Raw genomic sequence first — 17,944 nt, 5'->3', positions numbered from 1 at the left:
AACTAATTTCTCACAAATAATTAATTAAACACTCAAAATAATATTAATATTTACATGAAATTTAATATTTCTTCAAAACATGAAACCCCCTAGCTTAGGTAAAATACAAGGTGTTTTTCGGAGATGATGCTCCTGCATCAGACTCCCCATGTAAGAAAATTCATGACCACCTGGTCATAAGTCTGGATATTTCCTCCTGGATCCCAAATTTTATTTTGTAATCTTTCTTTGCTTGTCAATTGCTTTACTGTTGTTGTTATCTGCTGTTGTTCTCCAGGTTTCCATATTTTGTGCTGTAATGCTCCACTTGCTGTGCTCTTGCAATCTTTCGTTGTCTTTCTCTTGTTGTCTTTCCTTTTCTTTCTTGTCGCTGCTGGTCTCTTCCGGGATTCTTTTGTCATCAGTCTTCTGATACTTTCAATCTCTCGGTCCAAATAATCTCCCGACTGTTGATTTCTTGTTGCCTGCTGAGCTAAGACGGCTTGCTCAGTTTTTACTTTCTCTATTTGTACTGTCACTTGCTGACTTCTTGCTTCTATGCTTGTTTCTGTTCTGACTGCCACCCGATCATCCATGCCCTCTTGTCTTCTGGAACAGAAAACTTCTTCTTCCTTCATTTGACTACTCAACTGAGTCAAATGTTCTGCAACAATACCTGCATTCACAAAACACTTGTTAGAACAAAAATCATAAGGCATCAGTGCCTTGTCCTCCTTTGCCAGCACTTCAGTATGCTGTTCTGAATTCTCCTCCACTATCAGCACATCAGTATGCTGATTCTTTTTACCCAAAGAATTCTCTGAAGAATTCTCAAGACTGTCAACCAGTCTTTCTCTCACATCATCTGCTTCCATGATATCTTTCTGCACTCGTTCACTGTACTGAATTCTTTCATCTGCTGCAATCTCCTTGTCATACTCTGAATTTATCAACAAGTATTCCAACAATGCAATTTCTTTGTAGCATTGCTGAAGCATATCATCATCACCTGCATTCATACATAAACTTTCAGTTTGCATAGAATGTTCAACAGTATCAGCTGTTACTTCCCTTATCTGCGCTTCAAACTGCTTCTCTTCTTCAGCATCCACAAGAATTTTCTCTTGTACTGTAACAGCAAAAGCATCACTGCTTTCTTTTTCAGAATACTTATCATTTTCTGCTTCCTCTGTCTTTATTCCCTTCTGAGATCTTGCTATCTCAGCATCAATCTGAACAGCCTTCAAATTCAACTCTTCTCTCTCCTGAACAAACTTTAAAGCTTGCCCATATCCCTGTACTGTACCTACAAACACACACAATTCATCAGTTTTAAAACCACAAGACTTTTCAGTCTTGACTGCTTCCTCAAGCACTCCCCTCTGAACAAATCTGCATGTGGAATCTTCAAATTCCAACTCTGGCTCAAGAACTCTAAGTTCCTTTTTCAACAAGGCAATCACAATTTGCCTCAACCTCCTCTGCAATTGTCGCCAAATCACTTTCTTTCCCTTCAGTGGAAAGATCCAACCTCTATTCTGATTTTCCTGCTCTTGCAGCCATTCTTCCAGTACCTGCAATTGTACCTTTATTACTGCAATCTCTCTTTCTCTGACTTCATCAGTCATCTCACCTCTGTGGCATCCCTCTGAACCTTTTCTCTGATCCTCCATGATCACTTTCTCCATGAGTTGTTCACTCACTATGAGTTGTACTAGCCTCTACGACAGCAATCTCTTCTGCTGCCACTTACCTCACCAAGCCCTCCTCACTCAGTCTTTTGGTAAGTACTGGTTCACTGCCTCTGGAACCTCTTTGAGCACTCTCCTCTGCTCACTCTCTAGGCTATCTCTTCAACTCACCTTCTTCTTCAGGACACTGCAATTGTCCTCCTTATCTAGCCTTTAGCTGAATGTCAGGTTCAATGCCATCTTCTCTGCAACCATAAGCTACATTTACAAATTTCAAATCAGAAAAATCATCTCACCTCTTAAGATCTTGCATGATCTTTTCCTCCCTGCAATCCTGTTCACTTGTGTAGTTTGCATATCAGATTTAGAAATATGATCTTCCTTTCAGTCATTCAACAAAATACATTTCAATTCAACAAAACCTTCTTGTCATTATTCAGAAAATAAATATTTCAACAGAGCATTCCGGCTCTGATACCAAAAATGACGCAGGGCTAGCCTACAAATAACCAGGATCTTTTCTCACACATGCATATACAAACATACGCCTCAAACAATTTCCCAAATCAACCTCAATACACGGCAATTTCATCTTCATCTGGAAGCTTCTTTGTTACAAAACAACAATGGTTATGAAACCATGATTAATACACATCATCCCAAACTTTCACCATAACTTCCATGATTAACTCATCTACTTTCATCATACCCCATTCCCATTTCATAGGGTTTTTATAAAACCCAAATCTCAAATCTTAAAACATAACTTTATACAAAAGTTAAAATCCAATCCATGTGTGTACGCTTTCATACCCACCATTCAATTACAAAGCCAAATCTTGTACATACACCCTTTTAAGATCGGATTTCAGAATCAAAAGTCATTAAATAAATGCGCCCCTTGTTATCATTATACATGTGAAGGTTCCAATTCATGTATTTCATTTTTATTTGATTTAGTGCCTATGAAAACTTCATACAGCTTTAATTTGAGAAAATATCGGCGCTTCCAATTTAAAGTCTATGACAATTTGATCATGTAACTTAGCTTACCTCCACAATTTACAATCTGGCCACGCAACTCTCACTACTTCCACATCTGGTTTTCAACGTTCCACCCTTTATACTGCACAGAGACCTGACAAATTTTTCTAATCTATTCTCTGCATCAGCGTTCAACAATTGCATTTAAAAGTAATTGTTCACACATCTTCCAACCAATTCAGCGCCTTCCAAAAATCGACTCTCCAAGTTTCGTTGCACTTTGTTTGCACACATCGTCCTCCTGCACGCAGAGCCTGTCACTTAATAATTGTAAACTGATCATATCGATGCAAAAAGCGTTCCACTGCTTTTCCACCTGCAACTTAATAAACCCAATTAATTCAGCGTCAACAAAAATATGTTCTTCTTAATGAAACAAGGAAATCGTTTTCAATTCTGCAAATTTAAAAGTCTGCCAATCGAATTTCATTCCAGACAGGTATTCCACGCTGTTGAGCTCCTTTATAACGCCCTTCCGGCATTCATTAACACTGCATTCATTCTTCTGCAACCCATTTGGACTTTAGACAATAGGAGTTCAACGCAGTACTGTTCTTTCAGCATTTAAAAGCCAGACATTAATACATTTACGCTGCAAACATTGACCCCATACATTTTGATCTCATTTAAACCACTTCTCATTCCATTATTAAATCGACTCACCATTCCAGTTTTAATTCTGGTTCAGCACCTCCACAGATCGATTTTAATACTGGCTATGGTACTTATACCATCGATTTCCCAATACGCACTCTGCTATGGTGTGAATACGCTCCACTGCATACCACAACATACAATCCACTCTAGTTTGCAATTTCGTTATGTTTTATTTCACATTAAAGTAACCACCATTTCATTAACGCTCCATGCGTTCCATTCAAATTTGTGAAGATCATTGCTTTTAGTGACAACGTATTTCATTTTCAGAGACAGTAAACAAAAACATTCCAAATAGAACTTCTCGACAATCACATAAAATAACGCCCTCTTTCAAACAGTAACTAAAAATCTACTGATACAGGAAGTTTTTCTTCTTGAAATCGATCCATGGTGATCGATTTACCAATTCCATGATTTAAATTAAGGTGCAGTCTCACATAATGAACCTCTGCAGAAATTGAATTTCTTTCATAAGCTAAACACCATTCCTTTGCACATAATAGCCCCAGATTTCAAAGAAGAACGAATTTCCTTTCACACAAATTTAATCTTACGCAACTCAATAATTGACATTCAATAAAAAAACAACTGTTGTATTAACACACTAAACACTTACAATACAACTTCCTTCTGTGGCCTGATTTCCAATAAATTGGCCCTTACAATTGCCTGAAGGCTTATAGCCTTGGTTGTTCAAGCCTGCTCTCAATCACACTCTCTCACAATCTCAATGTCTTGTTCTCTCAAAACACCTTCCTATTTATACAAATTTAAAAAATGGTCTAATTAAATGCTCAATCCCCTTAATATCTCAACAATTCCCTAAATCTCTCAACATCCCTAAAAGATAGATTCTCATCCCTAAAACTTAGAAACTAATTCCAACTTAGGCTCCCTCATTAATTCTAAATAATCTAGAAACTAATTTCTCACAAATAATTAGTTAATCACTCAAAATAATATTAATATTTACATGAAATTTTAATATTTCTTCAAAACATGAAACCCCCTAGCTTAGGTAAAATACAAGGTGTTTTTCGGAGATGATGCTCCTACATCAGTTTATAAAAAAGACGTAGAAGCTAAGATGTATGGTGTGGAATCTAGGATGGATGGTTTAAAAAAAGGGCGTGGAAGCTAAGATGGATGGTTTAAAGAAAGGCATAGAAGCTAAGATGAATGATGTGGAAGCTAAGATGGATGGTGTGGAAGCTAAGATGGACGGTTTAAAGAAAGGCGTGGAAGCTAAGATGGAAGATTTGAAGACAGATTTGAAGTTTCTATAAGAAATGCTTACTAATGGCGAAAGGGTAGTAAAGGAAATTCATGATGAGAACAAAATAAATTTCAATCATTATTTCATAGACTCTAACGTTGGATCGAAGACCCACCATGTTCCAAAGATCGATATGAGGAAGTTTGATGACAAGGATCTTGTAACATGGATACTATAGATGGAGCAATATTTCGATCTCCATAATGTGAAAAACACACAAAAGGTACACATTACAACTTTTTATTTGGAACCAAATCAGTGTGTATGGTATCGATGGCTTTGCTCTCGTAAACAAATTGTCACTTGGGCAATTTTTACGAATGAAATGATAGCACATTATGAGGATACAAAAAACAACACTTTTTCTAGCTAACTGATAAATCTCAAACAAAATGGTTCAATGATGGAGCACATTGAGGACTTCCAAAAATTGAATATAAGGGTAAAATATATTCCAGAGGAGCATAGGATTGATGTCTTCATAGGGACTTTAAAGGATAACATCCAACATGAAGTTCGCCTTTGGGAACCTGATTCATTGGAGAAGGCATTCAGGTTGGCAAGAAAAATGGAAACCAAAATTATGGCAACAAGGAAGCCTACCACTCACAATTATAAAGATGGAAGTGTTGTTTCCCCTAGCCTTGCACAACCTACAAGGTTGACACCACAACAATTGGAAGAAAAAAGAGCAAAAGGGATTTGTTACAGTTGTGATAGAAAATACAGTAAAGGTCATAAGTGTGCTAAGAAGAAATTATTTTACATAGATTGTGAAGAGGAGGAAGAAAAGGAATAAGAAATGTCAAAAGAAGAGGATATACACCAGGAACAAACCCTGGAGAAATAAGAAATGAATCCGACCATATCTTGTAATGCATTGGATGGAGTTAGCACTCCTCAAACTATCAAGAGAGAAGGGCATATCAAGAAGAAAAAGGTAATAGTGTTGATTGATTCAGAAAGTACCCATAATTTTATTCATTGTAAGATAGCCAAGGAATTGAATTGCTTCCTATAGAAAGGGCTTTTGAGAATATCTACCAAGTCATTGGAATTGCATAGCAACGTTTATGCCACTGCCACCATTGCCATCTTTCTTGGTCCAAGTACAAGCTTCCCACACTTAGCTTAGTCGCATCATCTCTGATGTGATTCAATGTGAAATATTGATCCATTTGTGCTAGCCATATGGCCGGATGAGAGCCATCAAATTTATACATGTCCATCTTGGGTGGTCGAGGCTGGGACTGTTGGTGGTTTCCATAGAAGTGAAGAGAATGGCTAGACTCGCCCTCAAGGTTTTCATTAAAATCATATGCCTCCAATTGTTCCCCCAACTTGCCCTTTGTGATTGTGTCATTTAAAGTCTGGATCTTCTTCGTTAATGCCTCCAACTTTTGTTCAAGGGTATCTATATTCTCATTGTCCATAGCTTGAGCTCTGGTTTGTACCATGCATAGATCCGGTGCACTTGTCGTTACTGTGAAAAAAAATTGGGACCACCCAAAATTTTGACGCTGACAAGTGAATGGTACCACCTTGCTCAACCTGTCGACCTGATTCCTATACTCTGAAAGGAGTTTTACCCCTCACTTAGGAATACTGCAGTAGCCAATTCCCAGAAAAGTTAATTCTGCCCAATGTCCTGCGAGAATCACGCCCAGGTATAGGTGCCACACAAATAGTCGATCTGTCGGCGAAATCCTCAACTGCAGAGTATGAGTAGGAATGTGGTAGTGATCGAACCCCTGCTGCTAGAACTGAATGGAGGATCTGATTGTTGCGACTGCTACAGAACCCAAACTGTTGGATCTGAATGGCAGATCTGATAGATCTGATTGGCGAATCTAATAGATCTGAATGGTGGATCTGATAGATCTAAATGGCGGAATTGATTATTGTGGCTGCGACAGAACCCAATCTGCTAGATCTGATCTGGGAAAGATGATGCATTATCTAGAGAGAGACAAGGGAACTACGGTCTCAAGGAGTGTCAGGTACTACAGATCGTAATATACATATGATAGTAGTACTCGGCCCAATCTTTCAGGGCACTAACCAAGGAGGATCAACTGTACCCTTAGTCATACAACTCGATTACCCTATCGTACGCGCGAGTAATCTCCTAGAGTGTTGTTCTTGGTGTATTGTAGCAGCAAGACGACCGACGGTTTATCTATGGCGAGGTTTCAAGAGAGTTTAGGGGGGCTTCCGATATACCCAGAGGGTACTTGGAAGACAGTCCATGCGTGGTTTTGTCTAATGTGCTACTACTCGAAGGGGTACCCACAGGGGTTACAAGGGAGTCCAACAAGCATGACCACCTCTTGTATTTCCTGCGTGCATGCCTCCCCAAATCCGCAGGTTTATGCGCTCATTGACAGATCCCGTGGTTTAAAGACGTCGAAACACGTCTCTAGCCAAAAACAATTCTGCTAAAAATGGAAGTCCCACCGACCCTGGAAAGTGCTCTAATACCACTTGTTATGCTCTTGACCTGCGAGAAGATACCAAAATAACAAATATGCGAAGAAATATACCCAGAACACAGAACAATAAGAAATAACAGCATGTATTTTATTATTCAGAAAGGAAAGCAATGTTCACTTTCCTCTTCAAGGGGGCAACCTCCAATAGAGTTGGGCTCAATTATAAAATAAGGCACGATGCTCCTCAAGGGGAGTCTCTATCCTTTATATAGGATTCATACATGCAATACCATGGGTTAGTACCATGGTTCTTATTAATACCATGGCCCATTTGTAACTAACTGTGGTCCCTTCTTTAAATGCGGGTCAACCACATACAATTATTAATATGGGTTGTATTGACTCTTTAACTAACTATAACTATGACTCGACCTTATTACATAAATAAGGGGGTTAGGGTTGGACCCTAACAAGAACTGACTAAGTGAGTCTCTGGAAGCTAGAAGGCAAGCCTGTGAGAGCGACTCTGGGTTTCTGGACACTGTCATGCCTATAGCATGAGAGCGACTCAGGCTTAAGTTGTCCAAAAATTCAGTGGGACCGAAGCAAAAGTTGTCTAAAGTGTTGGATTGGTTCATGAGGGTCCCAAAGCTGATGTTGAATGTCTGTATGGTGTGTTTTCGTCAGTTCCACTTCCTTAACGTGACTTTGGAGGTCGAATCATATCATAGTGGCCTCTCGTCACATGTTTACCACGGCTAGCCAGTTGCTTGGGTAGATGTGAGAGGAGGGAGTTACATGGAGTAGATTGATCAAGTGGATCAAGATAAAAAGACTCGTGGCATGTGGATGATAGAGGATGACAGGTGTTCCTTAAAAATGTAATACTTTCGGTGGAGCCAAATTCTAAATTGAGTTTAAGAGTGCTCATATAGTCTTGAGGAATGGAAAGATTAGTCTTCACCTTGGGCTCCATGAACCATTCCAAGGTTTTCTCCACTGGATTTGAATCTTGGGAAGTGGATGAAGATTGAAGAGACAGATCAATAATCTGATTTATATATTTTCTTATCTGAATAGGTTCAACACAAGGCACTGGAAAAGGAGGACAAGGAATGAAAGGAATAATAGGTTCCTCTGAAATCAACAATGTCTCATGTATTTGAAAAGTAGGGAGAGTTGAATCATCAAAGGGTTGAGACTCGCCATGCAAAGAGATATGAATCAAACGCTCAAACTTTGTTCAACAGAATCCCAATCCATATCTTCTTCAGGAAATTCATAACAAAGGTGAAGGAATCGATTAGGAAAATCCTCAATTCATTCATTGGGCTTCATTCTTAGTTGACTAATTCGTTTAAGGACATCCTGGTAATCATACCCATCAGATGCTAAATGAAACTGCTTGATGAGATGTTCAAAAGAATGAATGGAAGCGAGTGGTGGGGTATGACACCATTGATTAACTCGACCTTCAAGAGTGAGGAAGAAAAGCACACAAGCCGCATCTTCACACTCGATCTCATAATATTCACAAAACTTAAGAAAGAGAGATGCATGCTCGACTACAAATGTATCACCCTCACCATCAAACTTGAATTGAGATAAGTCGTGAAGAAGTTCATCGGGGATAAAGGGTTTACCATCAAATCTATTGGAAAAACACCCTCAAAGTATGATTTGGGGATGTTATGAACTCACAGTGACCATCGGGATAACTCTCCGGCTTGTACTCTGAGTATCTCAATTTATGCACCTTTTTCCGTTCCTTCTCCTCTTCCTCATCCTCAACCTCCATTGAAATCCTCTCTGTTGACCATGTCAGCGGTCTCGGAGGGAGAAACCATCCCACAAAAGTCCCGAGGCAGAGGTGAAGGGTGCCAGTGACCATGGAAATTAACCAGTAGGGCTGACGTGGATATCTCATAGCATCAATCAGAACCACTAGGACTGACGTGGATATCCTCCACCACCACCACCACCACTTCTCTTTCGATAGTATGGACGGCTCTGCTTATCTTCACACACCGCCCTAGCGAAGCCCTCCCCTTCGCTATTTATCTCCTTCGCCTAGTTGGTTACACAGCCCCAGTAGGCTATGCAATTTGTCGCTCACATGTACGAGACGTTTGCGGCGGAGGTGGTGGCACATGCCCACCCACATCGACACCATGATCACCACCACCACAGAGAATACATAGAGGACCGACATACTGCTTTCCCTGCCTCTGCCTCTGCCTCACCCTCACCCTCACCCTCACCCTCTACTCTTTCGATAGTGTGGACGGCTCTGCTTATCTTCACACCACCCTAGCGAAGCCCTCCCCTTCGCTATTTATCTCCTTCGCCTAGTTGGTTACACAGCCCCAGTAGGCTATGCAATTTGTCGCTCACATGTACGAGACGTTACGTATAATTTGTTATCTTATTTCTCGGATTCCTCTTGTTTCAAGAACACGGGTTTTGACTTTCGTCCACAGTTTCATTTCCAACTTAACTGTCAAAGTACAGCGGCCTCCATGTTTGACCACTGTTCACTTAATTTCAAATTCCATCTGCCTCTCAAACGAAAATTCAAATTGAAGGAAATTTAATTCCGTGAATTTTAACTAAAATATAATTTAAATCTGTACCGTTAATAGTTATATCATTTTTGTTGAATTCACGACTTTTTATTTGTTTGAAGTATGTAATCTATACAATTTAACATATTAGGTATTCAGAAACTTAATTTAAACAACAATAAATTATAGTTTTGTAAAAAATTGTATGATAAATTCTTACTTAAAAATCAAATTTAATTTTTCAATACAATACAATATTTTACGTGACATTGTAATTATAAAATATTATTTAAATTTCAGTTTTAAATGTATAAAATGAATTTAGTGCCTTAGTAAATTCTTTTAGGCACTGACATGGTATAAAGTGCACATCATACATGTAATGCAAATCAATAATTCCGAAATTTCAACTAAAAATGCTTGGAAAATATATAGTAAACAAAGTAAAAAAATTAACTCTATTGATTGGTTTTTTTGTAGTATGATGTAGAATTGTTTTAGTTTGATCAAGAGTTCATCTTCCTTGAATATAAGAAGATAAGGTAACATATAAAAGACTTAAAACCTCTCTAAGCACTAATATTTTATACAGTACACATCACACATGTAATGGGAGGACATAACTTCAAAATTTAAAGTAAAATTGATTAGATAATATGTACTAAACAAAGTAAAATAATTAACTTTAATTATTGGTTTTGTAGCATGATGTAAAATTACTTTTTCTTTATCAAGAGTTCATCTTCCTTAAATAGAAGAATATAAGGAAACATATGAAAACCTAAAAACATTTAGTAAAAACGAAATCCTACTCTCCTACCATGACCTAATTTTCCTTAAATAAAAATGACAAATCAACTCAAGTTTGTGGATAATAACTTCTTGATTGATAGCTAATAATTATAATAGGATTCCCCCTCCAAAAAACAATAAGGTCAATATGCTACACAAATCTATATGTATATGTTTTAATTTAAATTTCAATAAAGATGTTTTGATAAGAAAATGAACTTGTCAAAAAAAAAAGTGAATTAATATCAATATTTTTTTAATTCAATTTTTGTAAAAATCACATTGAAATTGATGTGTCAAGTGTTTCGAACTAGCTAGTGTGGTTCATCAATCATCAAGGTTAAGATAGAAAGTGATCCCATCGTGAAAAGAAAAAAAGAAAATAAATCATCAAGGTTAAGATGGAAAGTGATCCCATCGTGAAAAGAAAAAAAGAAAATAGATGAATATAAAGATACAAAATGAAAATTAATAAAAATACATATATAATAATAAATAAACTAATATAAACCAAGAATAAAAATGAATAGAAAAAAACAAATAATAATAATAATAGTAATAATAATAATAATAAATAAATAATTTCATAAAAAATTAAAAACCTAATAAAATATCAATGTCTAAATATTGATGATGATGATTATTTCGTTAATAGAAATACATAAATAATAATAAATAAACTAATATAAACCAAGAATAAAAATGAATAGAAAATAATAATAAATAAATAAATAAATAATTAAAAAAAATCATAAAAAATTAAAAACCTGATAAAATATCAATGTGGTGGTGGTGGAGACCAAAGATGATGATGATGGTGGTGGTGATGGTGGTGAACATCTTAAAAACCTGATAAAATATCAATGTGGTGGTGGTGGTGGTGGTGGTGGTTGTGGTGGAGATCAAAGATGATAATGATGGTGGTGGTGGTGGTGGTGAACATCCACTGAGACCAAAGATGATGATGATGGTGGTGGTGGTGGTGGTTAATGTCCACTAAGACCAAACTTTGTTCTATCGAACCTAAAGAGAATTATTTAGTTTGATTTACGATTTTATTCCTGTGCTCAAAAAGCTTGGAGAGAAGCCTCCCGAGCTCACTGTAATTTTGACAACGTAAAAGGCTAGGAAGTTCAGTATTGCAACAAAGATTTTGAAACTGAGATCTAATGTGGTTGTACATGGGGCACTCTAAGAGGAAGTGATTTTTAGCCTGGATGTTCGTATTCTCGTAGAGATGGCAGAACATTTCCATCAATGGTGTTTTAGAAACTACCCAATGACCTGTTTCACTATGGAGGGTGTTTTAGGAGCTCATGAGAGTTCGTTTTAATCTTAACTATATTAATTTTCTTCTTTGAGCTAGTTAGATATATAATCAAAAATCAAATTATACTAATAAAAATATCAATATCTAAATATATAAATTAAAACCCAATAATAATCTAAACTAATATTAAATATATAAATATATGTTTATACTAAAAAAATTAAATATCAATATCTAAATATATAATTATATAATTAAAAAATTAGCCACACAAATATATATAATTAAAAATATATGACTATCGTAATAAAATATTAGTGTCTAAATAATTAAAAATCCAACTATACTAATAAAAATATCTGCATCTAAATAAATATATAATCAAAACTTATAATAATCAAACTTAATAATAAAAATATCTATATCCAAAAAATTAAAAACCTAATATTAATTAAATATATATAAATAAACTAAAACTAACACTAAATAACTATTAAATAACAAAAAGGAAATACAATGTATATGAAATAAATAAATATATTTAACGCAAAACAAACAAATATAAAAAACCACGAAGTCAGTAAAATATAAATATAGAACCAGTATTAAAAAAAAATTAAAGTAAAATAAATAAAAATAAAAATAAAATAAATAAATTATAAAAAAAAATTATCAAAAGAAAAAAGAAAGTAAGAAAAATCTTAAGAATAAAGGGTAGGGATCTATGGTCCTTTTTCAGAGTACTTGGTTTTCTCTAGATCTTGATGGCTTCCATCAACTTTTAATGATGGAAAAAAAAAATTAATAATGATTTTTTTATTACAATTGTTTTAAATAAAATTGCAATAAAAATATTTAAAAATATAGATTTTTTATAATAATGTTATGAGGGATGACATAAGGGAGCGGGGTGATATTTAGCCTTGAATAAAACATAGATATCCAATACGTCTTGGGATTACACATTGCTACCAATAATCAAGCTGAATTTTTTACTCTTTGGAAAGGATTATAATTAGTGATTGAATAGAAATTTTCAAAACTCATGATTTTTGGTGATTCAGTAATTGTAATCTATCAAGTATGGGAAGAAAAAAGATCACATAACTATAGTCTCCCCCTATATTACATAAGATTGCGATCCAAATTTATGAATTTGAAAATATTGAATTCACTCATGTCCTAAGGCACTTAAATATTTCAAGAGAGGCATTGACTAATAAAAGGACATGTATGGATAAAAGCATTTTAGAGTTGAATAATAAAAAATTCTCTAATACTCCATTACTAGAACACCTTTATATGGAAAAGAAGAAATAATCAAGAGCCCCAAAAGGTCATTTAATCGTATTGATATATGAGGAAATAGGTGTTTGGGAGCTCTTGAGCATGGCTATGAATTCATCTCCTCATTTGATGAAGGTCTTCATGGTTCAGTGACAGACATTTACTATCGCGTTCTGCATGGCACCCCTTTAGTACTCTTGCTCAAACTTCCTTCACATATGGCACATGATCTTATCTCAACAAGTGCTCAAGTGTCCATATATCCTCTTAAACAGCATCAGTATTGGATTTTTAAAGGACCGAGATCATCAACTCTATGAACTTATTCATTTCGCCTTAGGTTTTCGTTAATTCTTCCGTCTCTTGATATCTATTTGCACTCTCTACAAACATTTCGAAGCAATTCAGGATTGAGCAAACCAGTCACACAATTAATAGCCACAAGGAGAATGTACATCGGTCGAGGAGGAAATGACAGTCTTGGCTCAAGGCTCCATAAGGCTTACATAATGGTAAGAAAAAAATATTCATCTATGTCGAGGATAACGAGAAAAGGAGGGTGTCATGCCAGAATAGACTTGGTGATTAGAGCCAATTTTTGTGCATTGACACAAACACCTCCATTTTAGAGTCAAGTTTTATTGAGGTGCAGTCTCCTCATGGAGAATATAGGTTCTTCTTCCCATGATAATGAATAAGTTGACATGAATCTTCTCTTAGACAAGATACTGGAAGTTATGGAAGGACTTATGGGTGCTTTCAACCAGCCAAACGAGGCAGAGGAGAAGGCACAAAAATTCTGTTAGACACTTATTAACACCAAACTAGAATTGATGCAAAGTAAAACAAAGTGGTTTCAAACTGAAATTTGAACTAAGTTGGTTGTCATGAAATGCAAATTGGTTGAGATGGAAGAGAACTATGCAATTGGAGTGCACTTTGCGAATGCAAAGGTTGAAGCAAGAGAAAGCTGAACATGGAAAAAAGGAGAGTAGGTCCCAGGTCCAAGCGACATGTTTGACTAATGAAAAATGTCTGGAAAAGAGTATGGAACAACAAGCTAGTCATCTCTTAGTTGAAGTATTTTGTTTTAATTTGACTTATGTAAGTTTTGTTTATTCCAAGGAGTCTTTTATGTAGAATATAATAGGCATCTCTTTAGTATTGTAGGAAAAAATGACACAAAAGCAAGCTCCATATGTTTTGGATTTTTTGAAAGTAAGATCAACATGGATTTGGATGAAATATAACATGGATTTAGAAATGACACAAAAGCAAGCTCCATATGTTTTGGATTTTTTGAAAGTAAGATCAACATGGATTTGGATGAAATATAACATGGATTTAGATGAAATATGTAAGGGTTCTGGCCTCAAATATATCTTATCTTTTTAATAGAAAATCCCTAACTTTTCCTTTGAAGAAAAATAATAAAATTATGAAAAAATAATTTTTGTTATTTAACTTTTATATTATAGATTTGGTTCTAATTTAATCTATATATATATATATATATATATATATATATATATATATATATATATATATATATATAGATATATATATATATATATATATAGATATATATTTCACTAAAAAATTTATAACTCTTATTTTTATTATTTTTAACCATTATTTTATAATTTTTTTAGACTACCAATTTTAATCCTCAATTTTCCTCTAATAAAATGTTATTTTTTTTTTTAAAAATTTTGAATCCTCTAATTTTTTGTCTTCTTTGACCAAAATAAGAACTTTAAATTTGAAATTTGATAATAAATGAAAAAAATATTTACCTGGCAAAACAACTCATAATAATTGGAATAATAAAAATGCCACAATTGCATATAACCCACCAACCTACCACTCTTGGTAAAATACAAAAAATTCCCTCTTTATATACTTTATATCACGTTGCCCTCAAACATTTTATTTACCTATTTTAATAAGATGTGTTGAGAGATTTTTTGGTTAGAATAAAGGATTCTCTCTTTATAACCTACCACTCTTTGTATAATACAAAAGATTCCCTCTTTATATACTTTATATCACGTTGCCCCCAAACATTTCAGTTACCTATAAAATAGATGTGTTGAGAGATGTTTTGGTTAGAATAAATAAATAAAGAAGTGTGGAATAACTACTTTTTATTTCTAATGATTATGTTTAGATAATTAATAAAAAAATTAATATATTTTATATCACATTGCCCCAAATATTTTATTTACTTATTTTAGTAAGATGTGTTCACAGATGTTTTGGTTAGAATAAATAAATAAATAAGTGTGGAATAACTATTTTTATTTCTAATGATTATAGTTGGATTATAAATAAAGAAATTAATATATTCTATTGCAATAAGATGATGATGATGATGATGGTTAACGTCCGTTGAGACCAAATAATGGTCTATCGGACCTAAAGAAACAAATTATCTATCTTGATTTAAGATTTTATTCCTATGCTCAAAAAGCTTGGAGAGAAGCCTCCCGAGCTCACTATAATTTTGACATTGTAAAAGGCTAGGAAGGTCAGTATTGTAACAAAGATTGTGAAACTGAGATCTAATGTGGTTATACGCGGGGCACTCTAAGAGGAATTGGTTTTCATCCTCGATGTTCCTATTCTCACATATATGGTAGATCCTTTCTGTCCATGGTGTTTTAGGAATTGCCCAACGACCTGTTTCACTATGGAGCTCATGAGAATTCGTTCTAATTTTTGCTATATTAATTTTCTTCTTTGAGCTAGTTAAAATAGAGAGATACTTTTGATATTCTAGGGTGGGGTTGATGACCTTCTTATAATAACTTAATTTTCTTTTAGCCACTAAATCTTTCTCACACCACATTTTTTCTTTGAACTTAGAAGTAACAATATCTTTAATGTTATTTATGTTTTTCAAAGCATCATTTTCGTTGATCTCCCAATAGTTTAACCAGGCCCTTGTGTCTTTATGCCACCCTCGATTGAGCCTTAGGTGGTTTTGGCTAGAATTTAAAGCTAGCTTAGGAAGTCTATGATCGTCTATGTTACTAATTTTGTGCTCGTACAACAGAAACCTAAGCATAGCTAGGCTCTCAATAGGGGAAAGACCTGCTTCTATAAGGAGAATAGGATAGGGTGTATTACTTTTATTTTTCAGGTTATAAGTTATAAAACGCTTTTGGATTTGCTCAATCTTTCTCCATGATTCTCTGGAGATGCTACAACCCCAAACCTCACAGGCATATAAGATAACAGGAGTGACTAAAGTTTCAAAGAGGAACTTCTTTTTATCCCACATTACGAGGTTTGCTATTTTACAATTATTTTCAAGACCAAAGTAAGCTTTCCACCCCCAATTAATCCTTTTCTCAATGCTATGGTTCTAGTTGAGCTTGTGATGAATATCAATTCCTAGGTACTTGTAAGAATACACTTCCTCCAAGTTATTATTGTCATACATAAAATTAGCGTAAGTGTCCTTCTTGGATTTGATAATCATAACTTCTGTTTTGTCAGTGTTAACAGTCATACCAATGGTAGAGCAGAAATCCTTAAGAAGCCTGAGTTTCTTATTAAGATCAGATGGGCACCTTGCCAAAAGAACAATATCGTCAGCATAAAGAAGAAGGATGACGACTATCCCAGCTAAGATCGTGCCATCACATCCTACTTCCTTTAAATAGCCTTCGAGCTTATCGATGTAAATGCCAAATAGGGTAGGGGAGAGGGGGAAACCTTGTTTAACTCCAATATTACACTTAATATCTTTCGACCACCCTTCATTGCTCTTTAGCTTGGCAATTACATTCTCGTATAACCTTATAGCTACAGCTCTCAACTCGAGAGGAACCTTTAGCTCTTCTAATCTATTCCAAAGGTTGTATCTAGGAACCATATCGAAAGCCTTTCTAAAGTCCACAAAGCAACAAAATAAATTGGATTTATCATTACGACATTCCTCCGCAATGATCCTAAGCGTAACAAGGTGGTTTGTTGTTGAGTGATGACTTCTGAAACCTGCTTGGCCTTTAGCCCACTTACCTTCACTTTCAAGCCATATGCTTAACTTCTTTTCCAAAATACTACCATATAACTTGGCTAAGAGAGGGCTGATCATAATTGTTCGATAATTATGATCAACCATTTGATGATTGAATTATCAATAGAGTAATTAATATATTTAACACTAATATATTTGATTGGAGAGTAATAATTAGACATAGTAGGAATAAGTAATAATAATTTCTATGGTTTAAGTAATTATAAGAAACACAGATTATTATTAAGGAGAAACTAAAAACAAAAATTACTTTGTTCATTTTATTTTGTCTTATTTCTTTTATGATAAACAAGTTTTATAGAATGACCAAATTCTGCTTATTAATGATTACATTAATTATTATCTTGTCGACTGGTTTATTGGCAGAATTTTACCTTGTGACCTCCCATTAGTGAGGCCCTTTAGAAACGAGAACTCAACCAATTGAGCTAAAACTTGAGGCTTAATTTGAATGTGTTTTTATACTAATGTTGTGCTACATATGCCATTTTTTGAATTGATAAATTGTATGATAAATTCTTACTAAAAACCAAATTTAATTTTCAATACAATACAATTTTAGGTGACATTGTAATTATAAAATATTATTTAAATTTCAGTTTTAAAGGTATAAAATGAATTTAGTGCCTTGAATAAATTCTTTTAGGCACTAACATGGTATAGAGTGCACATCACACATGTAATGCAAATCAATAACTCCAAAATTTTAAGTAAAAATGCTTCGAAAATATATAGTGAACAAAGTAAAAAAAATCAACTCTATTGATTGGTTTTGAAGTATGATGTAAAATTGTTTTAGCTAGATCAAGAATTCATCTTCCTTGAATATAAAAAGATAAAGTAACATATGAAAGACTTAAAACCTTTCTAACCACTAATATTTTATACAGTACACATCACA

This window comes from Pinus tabuliformis, chromosome 4_1 (assembly GCF_031772625.1).
Source record: "Pinus tabuliformis cultivar Carrire ecotype Pingquan chromosome 4_1, CPIR1, whole genome shotgun sequence".
NCBI lineage: Eukaryota > Viridiplantae > Streptophyta > Pinopsida > Pinales > Pinaceae > Pinus > Pinus tabuliformis.
The sequence above is the reverse complement of the archived record's forward strand: the minus strand, read 5'-3'. Positions refer to the sequence as shown.